Consider the following 18,979-nt stretch of genomic DNA (forward strand, 5'->3'; position numbering starts at 1 on the left):
CAACTATTCTTTACACAACTCAAGGGCAAAATGCTGAGAATCTGAAAGGCATCCTGTCCCTCATTCCTCGCAGACCATCCTGTCACTGGCATGTGACTGTCCTCCCTCATCCCTGCCCTCAGGTCCATCTAGGCACTTTCAAGCTCTCAGGTCCTAGTGATGGAGGCCTGCTGAGGTTCCCTGGTCCATGGCAGAACTGAGTTGATGATGTGCCCATTTACCATGGCCGGGTTCCAGTTTGGGCATTCTCTGTCCTAGACCCTAGGTCTCCACACAGTTTTGACAAAGACCCTCACCATCTATGTGCATGATACCTCCACCCAGTGCTGATGAAGATCCTCACCCTCAATTCACACCCCTAAGAGGAAATTCTCACCTCACAGGTGAACCCCTGTGAATGAACTTTCCCCTGAACAGTGAACATAGGTCATCTCCTCCTCCTGACAAGGCACTGAGCCTTGCCTGAATGTCTACATTCCACACTTGGATTCTGACTATGTTGGGCTTCCTCTTGGGATAGTCAGGAATCTCTGATGGCCCCTGTATGCCAAGTGGTGGCTCATCTATTTCACCCTCTTATCCCTTCAAGTATGCCCCCAGTAAGCCTCCCTCCACAGGTTACTGGCCAGCTTCCCAGGGGATGCCAGTAAGGGGGGTGCACTGGGCAGCTATGCCTCAAAAACACTTTCTCACCTTCCACTCCCACTCACATTGCCTTAATCCCCTTCACAAAAACGTTCATTCCCTGGCTCATTTGTGCAGCTTTCACCTGCTTTCCTCCCTCCCAATTTGGTGCATTTTCACAGGTGTGGTTCTCACATATTTGGCATTGGAGACATTCTCATGAGTCAACCCCCCATCTGGGGTCCACACACACCACCACTTGGCATAGGCACACTGGAGCCAGTGCTTCCCTGCACACGTCTCCCACATAACTTCCAATAATTCAATCAACTTTGTCCTCTGGCCATTGCTGGTGTGTCAGCACAATCCGCATGATTTACACCAACTTTTCCAAGTAATGCAGGCAAATGCTCTCTGACTGACCTCCCTAACTATATCAGGAGACAAGATGGGCCTTTGAGGAACACATGAACATATAAATGTCCCCCTACCTGCACTGGGGCAGCTATGGCATGTCCTGAAGCAGGTAGGACCAATGTGGCCCAGGAGCTGAGTCTGAGGAGTTGGGGAGTTTTCTCTGACTACTCCATCCAAGGGCTGACCTCTGGTATCCACGCTTGCTCTGAGGATCCTTGAAGCTGCCATAGCTCAGGATCCTGTGGCCTCTCCTCCCTCCCAAGCCAGTAACCAATCCAATGAGAGCATGGCCATTTCAGTGGCTGCAGTCAGACTTCTCCTTCTGAATCCCCATCACAGGCCTTCTGTGTCTCCCTCCACTCATCCTATTGAGTGCACAAATGTGAACTCCCCTCCAAACAGGCAATATCAATCAGTGAGCAAAGTCCAACTTCTGCATGGGCATGCAAAGCACCAAGACTCAGCAGGGACCATGAGTTCCTAATAAACATGTGTGTAGGGGGTATAATAAGCATAATGTTAGAATGTGAGGTGTGCATCCAGGGATATGGTCCTTTTGTCTGGGTCTAATGTTGTGACCAACCTGGAGGTGCTGTGGAGAAGTGGGAGCATGTTCCTTATTATGACCTATTGAGTCTTAGGTACTTTCAGCCTCTTCTTTATGCATTGATATAAAGAAAAATAGGTGTTCTGGCCAAGATGGAGTCAAAGGTAGATATACTTCACCTCTTTGCTCAACCAGAAAAAGGAAACAACCAATTTAAAAACAAAAATCAACCAGAACTACCACTACCGGAATCAAACTGAATGGAAGGTTCACAACCAAGTTAAAGAAGCAACAATCAACTAGACTGGTGGGAGCAGCAATGATGGGCAGCAGGGGCAGAGAGGACACATAGCAACATGACCATTGGCAGACCTGGTGGTCTCATATTTGCCTGCGGATAAGCTGAGAGGAACAATAGGGGAGTGACACAGACCACACAGACCACAGTTCCATAGTGGGATGTTGCGTGTGGGTCACCAGCCAGCAGTGACCACGGAACGCTGTGGATGGCTCGCCGAAAAACACGTGAGAAACAAACACACATGCACAGAGACAAGACTAGTTTCTGTGGGGAAGTAGGGACGGAAGTGGCCACCCCCCCTAGTGGGGAGGGCCCTGATTTACCGTCCATACCTGCTTTTATTGGGCTCATTTTGCATAATAATTCAGGTAAAGTACAGTACTTATCAGGGGGAAGTAAGGAACCATAGAAAACAAGGAATTCTGCCGCTCTATTGAGTGGGGGGGGTCAAACAGCTGTAAGACTTTGAGGAACAAACTTCCTCCTTGGACCCCTCTCATTCAACTGAGAGCATTCTAAACAAAGCAGGTTTCACAGTAATTTACATGTTCTTTCTTAGGCCTGATCACCCAGGGAATCTGCCCTTTCAGCACAGAGCTGTACCACCCTGTCATTGTTTTAGGCTTAGCATGGGGACTAAGGCAATAAGGAGATTTTCTCCCAGACAATGAGAACTCAGGCTATGTCAAAGCTGAGGAGCGAGGGTCCATCACCCCCTTACACTGCAGCCCCCAAAGTCCTTCTTTTGGGGGGCCTCCCAAAGTGATCGTGCCTGGCTTAGGTCATTCCCCCCGTGGGGAATCTTACCCGTCTTTGGCTAACTGACCAAGCTTTTTGGGGTTCAGTTATGAATAAAGCAGCAGAAGCAGCATTCCTGCCAGGGAGACAAGCCCTTGTCTCCTTGCTGGCTTACGGTTCCAGGGGCGTTCCCTTAGCCTTAGCCTAGGTGGGGGTTTCAGCTTCTGATACCAGTCAGGGTGGTTCCCAACAGTGGGACAAATAAACCCTCTGAATCACTGATGTAAAAACCTGTCGTGGTTGTGGCAGTGGATGAAAATGCCAGTTTCCTGAGAGCCTGGAGAGAGACAAGAAAGCTCCATTGTTCCCTCTCTGTCTCCTCCCATGCATAGAGCTCTACAATGCAACCATGTGGGTTGCCCTGCTCTGCAGAATACCTAAGGCTCTGCCCCTAACAACACTAACAGGTGTGCCTAACAGATAAATGGGTCAAAGAAGATCCAAAACTTGAAAAGTAAAATTACAACAAACTCACAGCTATAAGACTGAACCTAAAAAAGCAAAAATAAGCAAACAAGTAGAACAGGAATGGAATCAGCAAAATGGACAATACATAGATGATTTTCAGTGGCAATGGAGAGAGGGAAATGGCAAGGTGGGGGAACGTACAGGGAATAAGAAGCATAATTGGCAGGCATAAAATAGACAGGGAGAGGTCAAGAATGGTATAGGAAACAGAGAAGTTAAATAACTTATTTGAACAATGCATGGACATGAACTAATTACGAGGGAATGTTCAAGGGTTGGATGTACATGGTGGAGGAGCGATAAAGGGGAAATTTTGGGAAAACTGTAACAACATAATCAATAAAATACACTTGAAAAAGAAATATGGGCCAAATTAAAGAACCCACCAAAACTCTAGAAATAAGACTAGGTGATCAGGAGATAGCACCTATCAGATGCAGAGTTCAAAATACTAGTAATAAAGATGCTCACTAAAATGGTTGAGTACAACCCCAAAATAAAGGATGAAGTGAAAGCTATACAAAGTTAAATAGAGAAAAATATACAGGGAACCAACAGTGAAAGGGAAGAAACCGGGACTCAAATCAATCACTTGGACAAAAGGAAAAAGGAAACATTCAACCAGAACAGAATGATGAAAGAAGAATTCAGAAAAATGAGGACAGTATAAGAAGACTCTGGGATATCTGCCAATGTGCAACATCAAAATCATAGGGATGCCAGAAAGATAAGAGGAAGAGCAAAAAATTTAAAACTGATCTGAAAATACAAAGGGAGAAAATTTTCCCAATCTGGTAAAGGAAATCAACATACAAGACCAGGAAGGTCAGAGAGTCCAGGAAGCTTTGAATCCAACAACTTGGATCTAAAGAGGACCACATCAAGACATGTTGCCTAAGATTAAACATAAGGAAAGAATCTTAAAAGCAGTGATGAAACAAAAGAGAGTTACCTACAAAAGTGTTCACATAAGAGTGTCAGCTGATTTCTCAAAGAAATCTTGTCAGCAAAAGGGGCTGGAAAGAAGTATTCAAAGTCATGAAAAGCAAGGACTTACAACCTAGATTACACTGTCCACCAAAGCAATCATTTATAAGGAAAGGGCAGAGAAAGTGCTTTCCAGATAAGGTCAAATTAAAAGAGTTCATCATCACTAAGCTCTTATTATATGAAATGCTAAACAGACTTATATAAAAAAAGGAGATCAAACCTATGAACAGTAAAATGACAACAAACTCACAACTATCAACAACTGAACCTAAAAAGAAAACAAACCAAAACAAACTAAGCAAACACCTAGAACAGGAACAGAATCACAGAAATGGAGATCACATGGAGGGTAACCAGCTGGGAGGAGGATGAGGGAGAATGGGGAAAGGCACAGGGAATAAGAAGCATACATGGTAGGTACAAAATAGACAGGTGGGTGGTAAGAATAGCATAGGAAATGGAGAACCCAAAGAACTTACATGTACGGTTCATGGACATGAACTAACGGGGTGGGGAATCCTGGGGGAAATGGTACCAGGCAGAGGAGGATAAAGGGGAGAAAAGAACAATGGACAATTGTGATAGCATAATCAAGAAAATATAATTAAAAAATAGACAGATAGACCCTACAAGATTCATTGGTACATATTCATTATTACTATAGTCACTTTGGGTTAATATTTTTGAAGAAATTATAACAGTTTTGTGGAACCTAAAAGTATTGATTGCCTAATTCCCTGTTTGGGTTTTGCCTGGTGGAAGAGTCAGTTCTGAAAGGAGCTGAATTGTCCCAAGAACTGTCAGGGGTCATTCTGGGTGAAGTGATAGCCCAGGAAAGAAGATGGACTGGTGGGGGTGTGAGCAGAAGGGTGTTCATAACTTTTGCCTGCAGACAGGACTCTGGGGACTGGCAAAGGGAGGAGGGCTGAGGTCCAATCACAAAATCTCCTGCTTTGCTTTATTCCTGTGAAACACATGTATGCCCCTAAAAACTCACTCCCTGTAGGTCACAGTGGGAACAAGAGAATGGGCCAATTGCCACTTGCAGGGAGAGTCACACAGTTTAAGGGGGCACCAATAATCCCAGTCATAACTTTTTAGTAAAAGTTTGTTAAAAATCAAAATAAATGTCATATACCAACTTTCAGGATTAAGAGAGGATGTGGCCCTGCTTTGTCTGAGTCACCTCTCTCCCTGGTTCAGTGTCCTCCTGGCACCAGAGTCCAGGAGAGAGTGCCCTGCCAACTATGGGTAGCAAGACACAGTGGAGTTCCTGTACCTTACAAGTTTTTATCCCCCTGGTGTGTTTACTGGTTTGAAGACCAAAACCCTACACAACTCCTGGTATGTCATCCTGAGATCTGAGGGACATATGTGCCTGTGCATCCTTCTGAGAACAGAGTTGATAGACCTTCTGTGCCCTAGGTAAGTAACACCCATTCCCACTGGCCACCCTCTTCTACCATTAGTTCCAGTATTCCCTATCAGGGTTTTAACTTCACAGTAACAGTGACTCAGAGGTGATCATGAAACAGTAAATGAAGTGATTGAAAAGTAATGATCTTATCTTAACTGATAGAAATCTCAGTGGGGCCAGAGCCAAGTTCAGAAATACACTCTGTCAGCACTTAGGGAAAACAAACATTACTGTTGGGAGAGTCGGTTAGACTCAATCTGCTGTTTGACTTGGGAATGAGGTTATTTATTCTGCGTGACTTTGTATTTACATTTGTTCCTTCCTGATGTAACTGTAAGAGCTAACATTTACCCCCAGACACTGCATGCAGTACATTTCCTCTGTTAATCCATTAGTCCCAACATAAGTCCTCTGAGGTCAGCACTAAGTGATCACCCTTGACAGATGAGGAACGTGAGGCTAGGAGGGTCAGCACCAGCTGAAGACTCGTGGTTAGAAAGTTGTAGAGCTGACTTTGAAACCGCTAGTCTGTGCCCAAGGTCAAGCTTCTCTCCACTATCTAAAAAATGCAAATATTATAATTGTGAGTCATGCAGACCACACCTTAGAATTCAAAACAGAGTAGACCTGTCCTGCTAGGGCTCTGGTGGGGGCAGCATTGAATGTATAAAATTATTTGAGAATAGTCAACACCTGGAAAACTGTAAATGATTCCTTGAAGAATCCAGTGTGTGGCTCTGTGAGTAAAGGTTCATGATTTTTCCTGAACACACTGCGAGTTTCTGCAGGTCCATTTCAGTATTATGCTGCTGGTTTTGTTCCTGCTGCCACAGTCCCTCTTTTCCCATGACGTTATGTGATGGGAATGGCTGAGCTACAGGACGGGAGTCACTTGTTCTCTGCTGAGCATGGGTTCAGCTAATGTTAGGAATTTTTATCAGAACAATAGTTGTTTTCAGTAGATTATCTTAAATGTTTAATTCATCAATTCATTTTTAATTTAATCCTTATTGTATTTCCCCCCATTACCATTTAGTCCTCTTATAACCGTCTCCTCCCAGCAATCACCACTCTGTTGCACATGTCCATCATTCCTAATCAATTCACTTTTGAAAAATCCTATCTCGAGGAAGTGCTTATTGATTTTAGAGAGGGTGTAGCAGAGAAAGACAATTGGAGAAAAATATCAATGTGAGAGAAAACATCAATTGTTTGTGTCAGGTGTACACACCTAACAGATTGAACCCCCAACCTAGGCATGACCCCTGGCCAGGAATCACACCTGCGACCTTTGGGTTTATGTGATGCCCCTCCAACCCTCTGAGCCTCACTGGCTGGAGCTCAAATCATTTTTACATAGATTGTTTTTCTTTATCAGAAGAGAATGTTTTTTACAGTTTCCTGCTTTCCTTTTTTAATTTTTTTTAAGATTTTATTTATTTATTTTAGAGAGGGGGGAATGTAAGGAGAAAGAGAGGGAGAGAAACATCAATGTGTGGTTACATCTCACCAGTGGCCACCACTGGGGACCTGGCCTGGAACCAAGGCATATGCCCTGACTGGGATCAATAGGACAACCTTTTTTCGCATCCTGCACTCAATTGACTTAGCTACACCAGCCAAGGCCTACTCTCCTTTTTCAATAGACAATTTTTTTTTAGAGCTCTTTAGGTTCAAATAGAAAGTGCAGATTTCCCACATGCATCCCACTCAAGAAAACCCACAACCTCCCTGCCCCCCATCTACAGCTCCACCAGACTGGGACATGTGTCACAACTGATTAACCTCTATTGAAACGTCAGTATCACATACAGCCCATAGTTACCATTAGGTTTTGAACTTATTTAGTATATTCCATGTGTTTGGTGAAATGTACAACAATGCCTACCCACCCTACAGTGTAGAGAGCTTTCCTGACCGCCAGTCCCTGGGATCTACCTATTTTTCTTCCCTCTCCCCACCCCTGGAAACCACTGACTGATCTTTGAATGTCTTCATTGCTTTGACCACTTCCAATGTCTGCCATTGCATCAGGGATCCTGTAAGCCCTAAGGGCCTTGAGATGCTACAGCCACCCAGTGGGAGAAGCCTGGGTCTCCGATGAACCATTGATATCAGGATGTGTCCTGGACAGGCATCTGAGAACAGTAGGTCTATATCAAGGCAACAGTTGTTCAGAGTGTCCATCACTGAGGACTGTTATTGGTGATACTGTTGAGAACACTGGACCATGGTGGTAATCATGGTGGGGCAGTGGAGTTATTTCCATTTTATTATCATCTCTCAGTTCCCCACACACAGTGCACCCTTCATCATCCACACCCCTTGGGGCACTACCACTGCCCCACCCTCTGGCCTGAGCACAGCCTGTTCCCTCTGCTGGCCTCTGCACTGCACTGAGATGTCACAATGACAAGCCACTGTTTTTTCAATCCACTGCAAGAAAAACAGTAGCAAGATGATTACTGATGTGTGTTCTCAAGGAAAAGGAAGACTGGAGACTCAGAAGAATGCACACAACAAGTCGAATAGATTGCCACCTTGGTCCTGTCTCTGAGCAGTGTGTTTTCCAAATTACACTGAATGACATACTTCAAATAGTTATTTTTTGTTGCATATGCAGTGTGCAGCAGTGCTTCAATCCTGTTCTACTCTCTCCTCAAATTCCTTTAGTTCTTTGGTCATTTTTTAGTTTTTATTTATTTTCATAATGAGGGGAAGGAGAGAGAAAAAGAGAGAAACATCAATGTAAGAGAGAAAAATAGTGTGGTTGGAGGCTACTGTGCCCCAGCTGAGGACTGAACCTGCACACAGGCATGTGCCCTGATAGGAGTGGAACCAGTGACCTTTTGCTTCACAGGTTGATACCCAACCTACCAAGCCACACTGGTCAGGGCTCTTTGGTCTTTACACAAATGTTTCTTCTCAGTGGGAGAGTAGCACTATTCTTATCTGCCCAAGTCTTAATGTCTGGCTCAGTGGAAGACAGGTGCATTCATGTATTTGTTTCACTCTTCACTCTGTTGCAATATCCATGTCAGGTAGTCTTGGGAAAATTCCACTACACGCTAGTGAGAGGATGGGATTGACCTGGGAGTATAAACCTTAATTTTTTTATTAAAGGAGTTTTTTGCCAGACTCCCTGAGTCGGAGGGTCCCATCAACAGTGGCATGTAAGTGAGTGTGTGTATGGTGACATTTGTGCTGTGTGCCAATTAGTCAAAGTCCAGAAAGCAGACTTACCTTAACAAGTTAAACATAAGGAGCAGATTCCAGGTGCAAGTGTCCACCTCAACTTCTAAGCCTTTAGTTGACATTCTTACCTCAACAAATGTGCAATGTTGCGAACTTTTTTTGGGGGGGGGGTGTTAAGAGGAACTTTATTATGAAAAGTTAGTTAAAAAACATTCAACTTCATGAAACTCAAAGAAGACAGTACAAACATACTTTGTAGATCTAGTAAGGCTCTACTAGAGCAAAGGCTCTAGTAGATGCAAAGGCTCTAGGCTCTATTGCATGCCCAGTCAGGAAACACTGCAAGTACTGGAAGGGAGCCCAATGTCATATGTGTGTTTGAGGTGGCAGAAAGGGAAAAGGGATGTTCTGACTATGGCATCACAACATTATAGACTGACAAAAGGTAACTTGGCTGATGTGTTCTGCAGTGGAGTGTATGTTAGTAATTGTGCCCATGCATTAAAATTCTCATTTCTGTCATAAAGTAAATAATCAGTTTTCTTCATGACAGATTATGCTTTACTGAATTTCATGTGGTTTCTCCCTCTCAGATCTGCTTCTAAGGGACATTGCTCCTCTGGGAACAGCTTCCTGAGATACCCACTTTGCTTTCCCTGACTCAGTTTGGTCATTGAATAGAAGCCAAAATGTCAGGACACAGGGCTGGTGAAAGGCCCCTCCCTGAACCCAGGGTGAGTCTGCTCTCCCCAGCGTTCAGACTCTGATGCCATACTAGGACAATGGGCATCAAACTTGGTCAAGAGCAGTACTTTCAAGTTAATGTGGGGTTCTCTTTGGTTATGACATTTTTATTTTTATTTAACTTATTAAAATATAGCTAGAAATATGTTCCTAAATTCTGAGAGTATTTGTGACTGACTTAAACACAAGTGGGCCATTGCACAAATCCTCACCTGCCAAGTTTAAAAATCTGGGCAAACTGACTTCAGTGTTGTATTCTGCCAAAACTTTCTAGTGAAAACAGTGACTGATGTTAAGGGCCCCAAGGGGAGAGGACAGCTGGCTAGTGCAGCCTTGGATGCTGTCCATGGTTCAGAATTTGCTGAGGGCTTGCACGGGGTTCACCTGCATCTTGGAGTTCCCCTTTTAATCTCGCCCCATGTCTTGTCTTTTTTCTTTGTCTTCCCCAAGCATTTTCTCAGATGTCTTCATCTTCCATGACACAGCCATCAGGTTGGACAAAGCCATACTCTGAGACCTCTGGTATTCAGAAGAGGCCACATAGGAAGCCTTCACTGTCTGCACTATGGCATTCCTCAAGTTCTTCACAGTCCTGATGATGGACATGGCACTGTCTACCCCAGAGACAATGAGCTCCCCACCATGGTTTTGCAACTCAGACTTGACCTTGCTATAGATGTTAAGCTGGTGACTGTGTAGGGCAATTCACTAATGGGAGGCTGGCAGGTCCTGCTTGCAGACCTCATCTGGGCAATGATCTGGGGTGGTGTGGCCATCCTTGTCCATCCTGAAAATTGCCTTGTCAATTTTCTTGACAGTGCTGAACAGCTGATGCATTTTTGAGTGTTCCAGACCTCAGGCGAAGTCCCTCACCTCCACCACAATCACCCTCATCTGCCTGGGCCCCATAATGGTGTTGTTACTACTGATTCCTTATGAACACCTCAGAGTCCAAGTTACTCTTTTCTCCTGGAAGCTGGCTGCCTGTTTCTCAGTGTTTGATTTTTGGTCTTGGGGAGGCTGAGCCATGATGGCCCAGGCTATCTGGCTAGCTATACGGTATTTAACTCCTGTTTGGACACTTGTCCTACTTCAGACAAGGAAGTCTTCTGTCTCAAAGTCAGAGACACCAACTCTTCGGGAGTCCTTATCACCAGCCCTCCTGGTGTTCCCCATGCCATTGCACACCAAGTAAAAGGCTTCAATCAACTCACTCTCATCCATGGGCTGGCAGAATTCAAACTGAGGGCTTTCACTGCTACATCCACTTTCTCAGGAAAATATGGCATGACTGTGTTGGAGAGAAGCATGGTAGCTTCCAGCACCTTCTCTGTTTGGTCTCCTGGCTCATAGTTGTCCTTGGCTGAGGTGACTGCAGGAAAGACCTGGGTTGCTGGGCCTCAGATTGCAATAGCTCTGTGGTCCTTCCCATCCAGATCTTTCTCTTGGGGAGCAATGACACATTTCTTCACATCTTCCAATATGTGACTCTCTGAGACAGCCAAGAAGTCATCAATGGAAGTAACATCATTGACACCATCTGTGAGAACATGGACTGGTTTTTCCCATTGTTCTTTCAAAATATCCACATACCTCTGGGACAGTTTACTCTGTGGTTTTAGTGCTACAGCCAATGCAACATTGATAATCTGAGATCAGAGGGCTTCTAGCTGGCTTGCAGATGCCTGAAGAAGCTTGATATCTTCTTCACTATTTGAAATGGAATTGGCCATGGTGGTGACCTCAATTTGTTGGCATGTTCTCAGAAAACTTGGGCACTCTCTTTAACTTGTTTCTCATTTCCATTCTTTGCAGCTTCAATCAGTACTAATAGGGGAACATTGGTTTTCAGGAATGAATCTGACTATGGGTCTGTGACAGTTTGTGAAAGATATCTTCACAGGTCTCTGTTCTTCTTCATCATTTTATCTATTGCAGAATTGAGCACACATTTCCTTTTTTGAGAGATTTATTTATTTATTTATTTATTCATGTATTTATTTACTTATTAGAGAGAGGGAAGAGAAAATGAGGGGTAGAAATATAGATGTGAAAGACAAACATCAATCCTTATGGACTCCCACAAGATCATGATGGTCAGCATCTTTCACTTCGTGTTACCTTTTAGCGCCGTGATGTTAAGTTTATCCACTTGAGGTTCCTGGGCTTTATATTGTATTCCCAAGTCTTGTTCAACACAATCAGCCCTCTGTCTCAAGCTACCATATTCCAAAAATTCCAGCTTAACAAGTAATTTGTAGACACCTGCCATGTCAGCGAAAACAAGCAGCCAGGTAACAGTGGAGAATAGTGCTTGAGCTGCCTGAACCACATTGACACAGGTCACAGAAGTACTGGGGTCATCCACAAATTCTCCCCCAAAACTTTGCATCAAATCACCTTGTTTCCCAATATCTTCTACAGGAGCCAGAAACTTCTCCTTGAGAAACTGACTCACCCTCCGCTTTTATTCTCTTCTCCAAAAATTCTCACTTGCTTGTTCACCAGATGCAGCCAAACCTGAGGCTTTTTGCAGTGGCCTCTCTTCTCATTAGAGGGCCCCTTCCTATTGGTGCCCACCAGTCATAACATGTGTAAGAAGGGTCTCCAATAGTGTCTCCACTGCCAGAGTCCTGGTCTCTAGACTTCAGAGGGCTCCCATCTGAAGTCTGTGTTGTCTGTGTGGACAGCAGACATTTCTGTTGGGAACGGAGCAAGCACAGGAATTTTTCTGAGTCCCAGGGCCAATGGACGCCACTTGGTCTTCCTCCCAGCCAGTTCCAAGGAGGAAATCCTGGTGAACTTTCTTAATAAAAATTCTAGTGAAAGTAGAAATAGAAGAAAAATCTTTATAATCAATAAAATCAATTTTCAAAGTTATCCACAAACATTACTCTGAAACAGTGAATGCTAAATGTGCTTCCATTATAACAAGGGTGGGGGAAAATCGCTGATGAACCCAGTATTAGTCAACATGGGTCTGCAAATTCTAAGTGTCATACTAAAATAAGAACATGAAATAGTTCTAAATATTTGCATAGATGGCATAAAATTCTTAGGCTTGTCAACAACATGATCTTTCAACAGGAGAGATGAGACTGGATCACAGAGAACCACTAAGGGTATTAAAATAGTATGAGGAGATACATTGTAAGTGGCTGAATACATGCCCAATGTATAAAAATACAAGATATTGTGTATGTTGTAGGACAGAGTGAGAATTAGAAATGGAAGATGTCTCATTAGTAAAAGTGACAAAACCATAAAATACCTAGGAACAAATCTAATGAATAAGGTAGTATATACTGTGTCTTTAGAAGACTAATTATAAAAATGTCAATTTTTCCAGACTTGGTATATAAGTTCAATGTACTTTCAACCTGAATGCCAGTGAAGCTTAATGGGGAACTGGATAAAATTATTTAAAAATTCACATGGAACAATATATGTCTGAAAATGATCAAGAAGTTTAGGAAGAACACTGAGTGGTTACTTTTCACTCAGATATTAAAAGTGAATTAATAAAAAACTGTTCTTCATCCAGATTAGTATAGCCTTAGAAATAGACAACTACACTGTGGAACATGATAAGTAACTCAAAAATGGATGCCCACACAGAAAGAACTTAATATATGGCATAAGCGACATCACAACTCAGAGATAAAACACTTCTTTTTCATCAGACATGGCTACTAACCATCAGCAAGAGAGAAAACAAGACTTCTACCTCTTACAATATACAAAATCAGAGCTGGCTGCAGGATTGACATGTAAGAAGTGAGGGATTTCAGTGAAATGGTTGTGACCAGAGCCAGATTGCATGTGGTTGGCAGGGGGATTGCAGGGTGAGCAGTGGGACCAGTCAGTGGAATGTGACACAGTAAACGCTCCCATGTCTTGTGATGCAAACACACTTGCTCTAGCACACACTGACCTTATCTACAGGTGCTTGGTTTTACTTTTCAGCCTGGTGGAAGCCATTTATCTGACCTGTAAGAAAGTTCATATCAGGTAAAAATAATAGCCTGCAGCAAGATACAAATTGACTTTATTAGCATAATGAATACATCAACTAACCAACACATGAGCTTTATTAGTCAATACCTGTGTACTGAGCAATGCCAAGTAACAATTATTCCTGTGCAGTCTTATGTCTTACACCAAAGAGCAGCAGATCTACAATGACAGGGATTTACAGAAGATGTCAAGGCTACGTGCACATGAATGTCAGATGCTTAGGGATTAATGAGGACCAATACCCACAAGGAACAGAAGACTTCTATTGTCCCCTTCACTACAAAAGCCTGTTCAAGAATAAAGGTCTTTCTGGTGAGCAGGGTTTAAAGTTAAGCAAAGTAAATAGTCTTGAGGATCTTCTAGTGAGTGTTAGGTCATCAGTTTCCTGATCTATCTGACCCGCCCTGAGGCCTTTTGGCCTCTTTTCCCAGGGGGTCCTCCAGAATCCCTACTCAAATTCCATCAACATCCAACAGGTGTCCCAACATATGTCCTTTCTTCTCTAGGGTCAGGACATACAACACCTGCTTATTTTTATCATCCTAAGTGGCACCTGTGTGTGCAGAGGACTCAAACTCCCATACTGAGTGGTGAAAGGTTTGTGTGATTAAGACTTGCAGACCCCCCATTTCCTGTTCATGTTTGGGCTGACATACACTGAGGAGCACAGACCTCAGGGATGGCCAACACACCTGCCCTGTGTGGGGAGGGTCACAAAGAACTGAGTGAAGAGGTTACCATCATGGCATTCAAGCAGTTCTGGAATAGCTGTGTGTGACATCAGGTATCCAGGTAGAACACATACTGCAACAGAGCCTCCTCTGGCCTGGTAACCTTAGCTCCTGCTGAAAAGAGCTCAGGGTGGAAGGAGACTCCTTGACACCTGACCATCTTCTCCTGGTAAAGAAGATCACTGGGTCCCACCTGGAAGAATCCTGGGCCCAGGACAGGTCACATGAGCAGAGTCCCAAGCACCTTTGCACACAGCCTGGGGAGTCACTGTAACACTGAGAGTGCTTGAAGCCACTTTTTTTTTATAATTACTCAGTCTTTACCTTATCACTAGATCTGTGTGACTTTCCAGAACTCTGGGATGGGGGCGGATTATGAGCTTGTAATTTGATGTGTAAGAATTTGCGTATGTGTTAGATAACATTCCTCCTAAGTTGAGACACATGGCTACAACACGGAAAAAAGATGTAGCCATCCTAGATCAATGGAGTTATAGCAAGAGTTGCTGAACAAGGGGAAGGGAGCCATCTGTGATGCCCCCAGAACTTTCCTGGTTGTGGGTCTCCCTTGGCAGCTCACTGCTCATAGCAAGCAGTCAGGTCATTGTTAGGGAACATAGGGCTGTAGGCAGAGGCCAGTGAGAGAGGAAAGGAGAGGTGCAGCCATCACTTGTGTCCCTGAATCCTCAGGGCATACATCTCAGGGGCTCTTCAGTGCACAAGCCAGAGGAGAAAGTGGTACCATGCCAATGGAGTCTGTCAGATGAGGCACATGGATGATATGGGCACCATCACAGATCCTTGCAGCCTTGGGGGAAGCCCAACATATATTTTTCCATTTTTGATACTTCTTATCAAAGTAAAATGTTATTGATGAATACATTTCTTGATGAGCTGGATGAGGCCTGCTTTTGATGTTACATATCCCAGGAGAGCATCATGTATTAGAAAAGATGAGTCCCGTTTAGTCACATTCTTCATCCATAGAGGTCTTGACTCTGAAAGAACTTGTCACTTGATTGTGCACGTGTGAAAAGGATAAGTCTGTGGTGCCGATGTCACTGGACTCCAGGTATACCTTTGGAGAATGGGCCAAGACTGACAGTGGGATCTGCAACTTACAATTATATTTTAATAGTTCATCAGCCATGGCACGTTAGGTCCTTCTTTGATGTTATTCAAAGCCAGGACACAGAGACCCCTCTCTGTAGAAATAAATTGTGTCCTGCAAAATACTGCTTACACTGAACTCTTTGGAGCCTGGAGTTGCATGTGCGGAGTCAATGTCATGTAGGATCTGACAGATGACGTGTACATCATTTGCCTTGGTAAACTGGAACAAGGATGTTTATGCAGAGGAGGTGGCACATGACAACCAGTGTCACCAGATGATACATAAATTGTATCTTAGGGTACATGTGGACATCCTGATCCAGAAGTGATGATGTCTCCAATGTTTCCATCCCCCACATTCCTGTTCCCCACGTAGACACAGAGAGCTGAAGGAGCCCTGGGATTTCAACCACTGCTGAAGGACATTTGTCACCACTGTGTCCTGCTGAAGACCATAGTCCAGGGATTCTTGTGTCTTAAAATAAATAGTACCTACCCCACCCACCACCCTCCTATACCCTTAATTCCAAAATACAGTACTTAGGATTAAAAAATAACAATAACAGTCACTTAGATATGATCATATAATAGGATATGAAGTAATTGAAAAGTGATGATCTTTTTGTAATTAAGGGAAATTCCACTGGAACTAGAGCCAAATTCAGAAGCAAAATCAATTAGCATTTAGGTAAATCAACATTGTACCTTGGCATAGTTGACTACATTTCAGTCTGATATTTGTCTTTGGGAGTGAGGTGATTTATTCTCTTTGACTTTGGACTTACATTTTTCCTTTCATTGCATAATTGGAACAGCTCACTTTTACTGCCAGTTACTGTTCGGAGCATTGTCCCTGAATTAATTTATTTATCCTCACACAAGTCTTTGCTCCTAGACTTATTGTACAGATGAGGAAAACTAAGGCTGAGAGGGTGTTGTACCTTGCTGAAGACCCCAGAAGTAGAAAGTTCCAGAGCTGAGCTTGAACCCAGGTAGGCCCTAAAATTGGGCTCTACCTCACAACCCCGTAAAGGAACACATCCTAAATTTGAAAGTCCAAACAGCACTGTCAATTCAAAACAATATGTAAAACTGCCCATTTAGGATTCTGATGTTGGCAAGATTAAACCTCTACACTAATTTGTGAATAGTTGACTTTACATTTTCTAACATTTCTTCAGGAACAAGGTGTGAGCCTTGGTGTTTTCAGATTCCTTTTTTATATCTTTCAAGGTTTGCCTCTTTGAACTGTGTGAACCTCAGTGTATTTTTGCTGCTTTTATCTTTCAAGGTTTGCCTCTTTGAACTGTGTGAACCTCAGTGTATTTTTGCTGCTGCTGGAGTTCCTGTTGCCAGTGGTGCCCTTATTTCTGTTGCATCAGGTGGTGACACAGGTTTATGGCAAGACAGCATCATTCACAGGCTGTCCTATATTCAGCTGTATAAGCAACTTTCATCCATTCTGACAGTGTTTTTTAGGAGGTTATTGTAGACTTCTCGGACAGGCGATCCACCATCTGCACAACATGGTGAATTCATTAATTTAGTTTTTGTATGATTTTTCTCTTTATTTGAAGAAAATGACCCCAACAGGATGTGGGCCTTCATTTTTTTAAAATATATTTTATTGATTATGCTATTACAGTTGTCCCATTTCCCCCCTTCTCTCCCCTCCACCCTGTACCTCCCTCCCACCCACATTCCCCCACTTTAGTTCATGTCCATGTGTCATACTTATGAGTTCTTTAGCTTCTACATTTCCCATACTATTCTTGCCCTCCCCCTATCTATTTTCAACCTACATTCTATGCTATTTATTCTCTATACCTTTTCCCCCTCTCTCCTCCTCGCACCCCCCTGCTGCTAACCCTCCATGAGACCTCCATTTCTGTGGTTCTGTTCCTGTTCTAATTGTTTACTTAGTTTCTTTTGGTTTTGCTTTAGGTGAGGTTGTTAAATTTGTGAGTTGCTGTCCTTTTAATATACATGTCTTTCCTTTATCTTCTTTTCTTAGATAAGTCACTTTAGCATTCATAACATAGGGCTTGGTGATGATGAACTCCTTTAACTTGACCTTATCTGAGAAGCACTTTATATTCCCTTCCATTCTAAATGAGAGCTTTGCTGGATAGAGCAATCTGGGATGTAGGTCCTTGTCTTTCATGGCTTGGAATATTTCTTTCCAGCCCCTTCTTGCCTGTAAGGTCTCTTTGGAGAAATCAGCTCACAGTCTGATGGGAACTCCTTTGTAGGTTACTGTCCCCTTATCTCTTGCTGCTTCTAGGATTCTCTCCTTCATTTTTACCTTGGCTAATGTAATTATGATGTGCCTTGGTGTGTTTCTTCTTGGGTCCAGCTTCTTTGGGGCTCTCTGAGCTTCTTGGATTTCTTGGAAGACTGTTCCCTTTGCCAGATTGGGGAAGTTCTCCTTTATTATTTGTTCAAATACATGCTCAATTTGTTGCTTTTACCCTTCCAATTCTGGTACCCCTATAATTCGGATATTGGAACGTTTAAAGGTGTCCTGTATGCTCTTAAGCTTTTCCTCGATTTTTTTGAATTCTTATTTCATCATGCTTTTCTGCTTGGTTGATTCTATCTTCCTTCTGGTCCACTGTATTGTTTTGAGACTCAGATTCCTTCCTTTCACTATTGGCTCTCCTCCGTATATCTTCCTGCATCTCTTGTATGGTAACCTGCATCTTTTCATCTAACTTGCGCCCAAAATCAACCAATTCTGTGAGCTTTCTGATCACCAGTGTTTTGAACTGCGCATCTGATAGATTGGCTATTTCTTGGTCGCTCAAAAGGATGAGTCCTGGGGGACTGATCTGCTCTGTTGAAAACATATTTTTCCCTGTCTCTCCTTTTTTCTTTTTTCAGTCTGGTTGCTCTTGTTACGGTGGGGGGCGGAGCCTTAGGTGTTCACTGGGACTGGGCACCCCAGTCACTAGGTTGAGATGTTATATGTGGGGGCGGCAGCGGGAGTGGGGACGGGAGGGAACAATGGCGGTAGTTCTGTTCTACTGGGCTCAGACCCTTCTCTGGACTCCCAGGCTGCGAGTTCTGCCCTGGTCTACAATCACTGCCCCTCTGGGTCTGCCAGCCTCAGCTTGCGTACTCAGGAATCACCGCTGCGTTCTTGTGCCCCAGATGGCTGTCGCGCCAATTTCGCACCAAACTTTCCCCGACCTCCATGCGCTGCCGACCCGCGCAAGCCCTGCACCCGCCCGGCTCGTCTTCTCCTACCAGTGCAGATGAATGTGTCTACTTCAACTTCTTGGCTGTCCAACTTCCATTCAGATAAATCCTCTGTCAGTTCTGGGCGTTATTCTATCTGTAAATTATTGTTGTTCTAATCTTGGTTGTGCGAGGAGGTACGGTGCGTCCACCTATTCCTCCATCTTGCCGGAAATCTCTGGGCCTTCATTCTTGACTAGTTTTTAGTTCTAGGAGTTTTAGGTTCACAGAAGATAGAGCACAAAGTACACAGTGCTCCCATCTACCCCTCATTTCCAGACAGGCACAGCCTTCCCTGTGATAAGCATGGCATACCTGGTGGCACCTTTGTCCCCACAGAGTGTAATCGCTGGGTGATACAGTCAGAGGAAATTAAG

General features: G+C 43.7%; 2 protein-coding genes and 2 pseudogenes across 6 annotated transcripts in view; 2 read left to right on the forward strand and 2 right to left on the reverse strand.

Moving 5' to 3' along the window:
• The window catches only part of LOC114500307 (mammaglobin-A-like), a 259,118-nt gene that overhangs the window by 36,626 nt on the left and 203,513 nt on the right, over positions 1-18,979 (forward strand). The gene's annotated exons all lie outside the window — the stretch shown is intronic.
• The window catches only part of LOC114500658 (secretoglobin family 1D member 2-like), a 140,053-nt gene that overhangs the window by 12,340 nt on the left and 108,734 nt on the right, over positions 1-18,979 (forward strand). The window lies entirely within an intron of this gene.
• On the reverse strand, positions 9,907-11,507 carry LOC114499131 (annotated as a pseudogene).
• On the reverse strand, positions 11,591-12,315 carry LOC118496631 (annotated as a pseudogene).

Source organism: Phyllostomus discolor, chromosome 6 (genome assembly GCF_004126475.2).
Source record: "Phyllostomus discolor isolate MPI-MPIP mPhyDis1 chromosome 6, mPhyDis1.pri.v3, whole genome shotgun sequence".
In the NCBI taxonomy this organism is placed as follows: Eukaryota; Metazoa; Chordata; class Mammalia; order Chiroptera; family Phyllostomidae; genus Phyllostomus; species Phyllostomus discolor.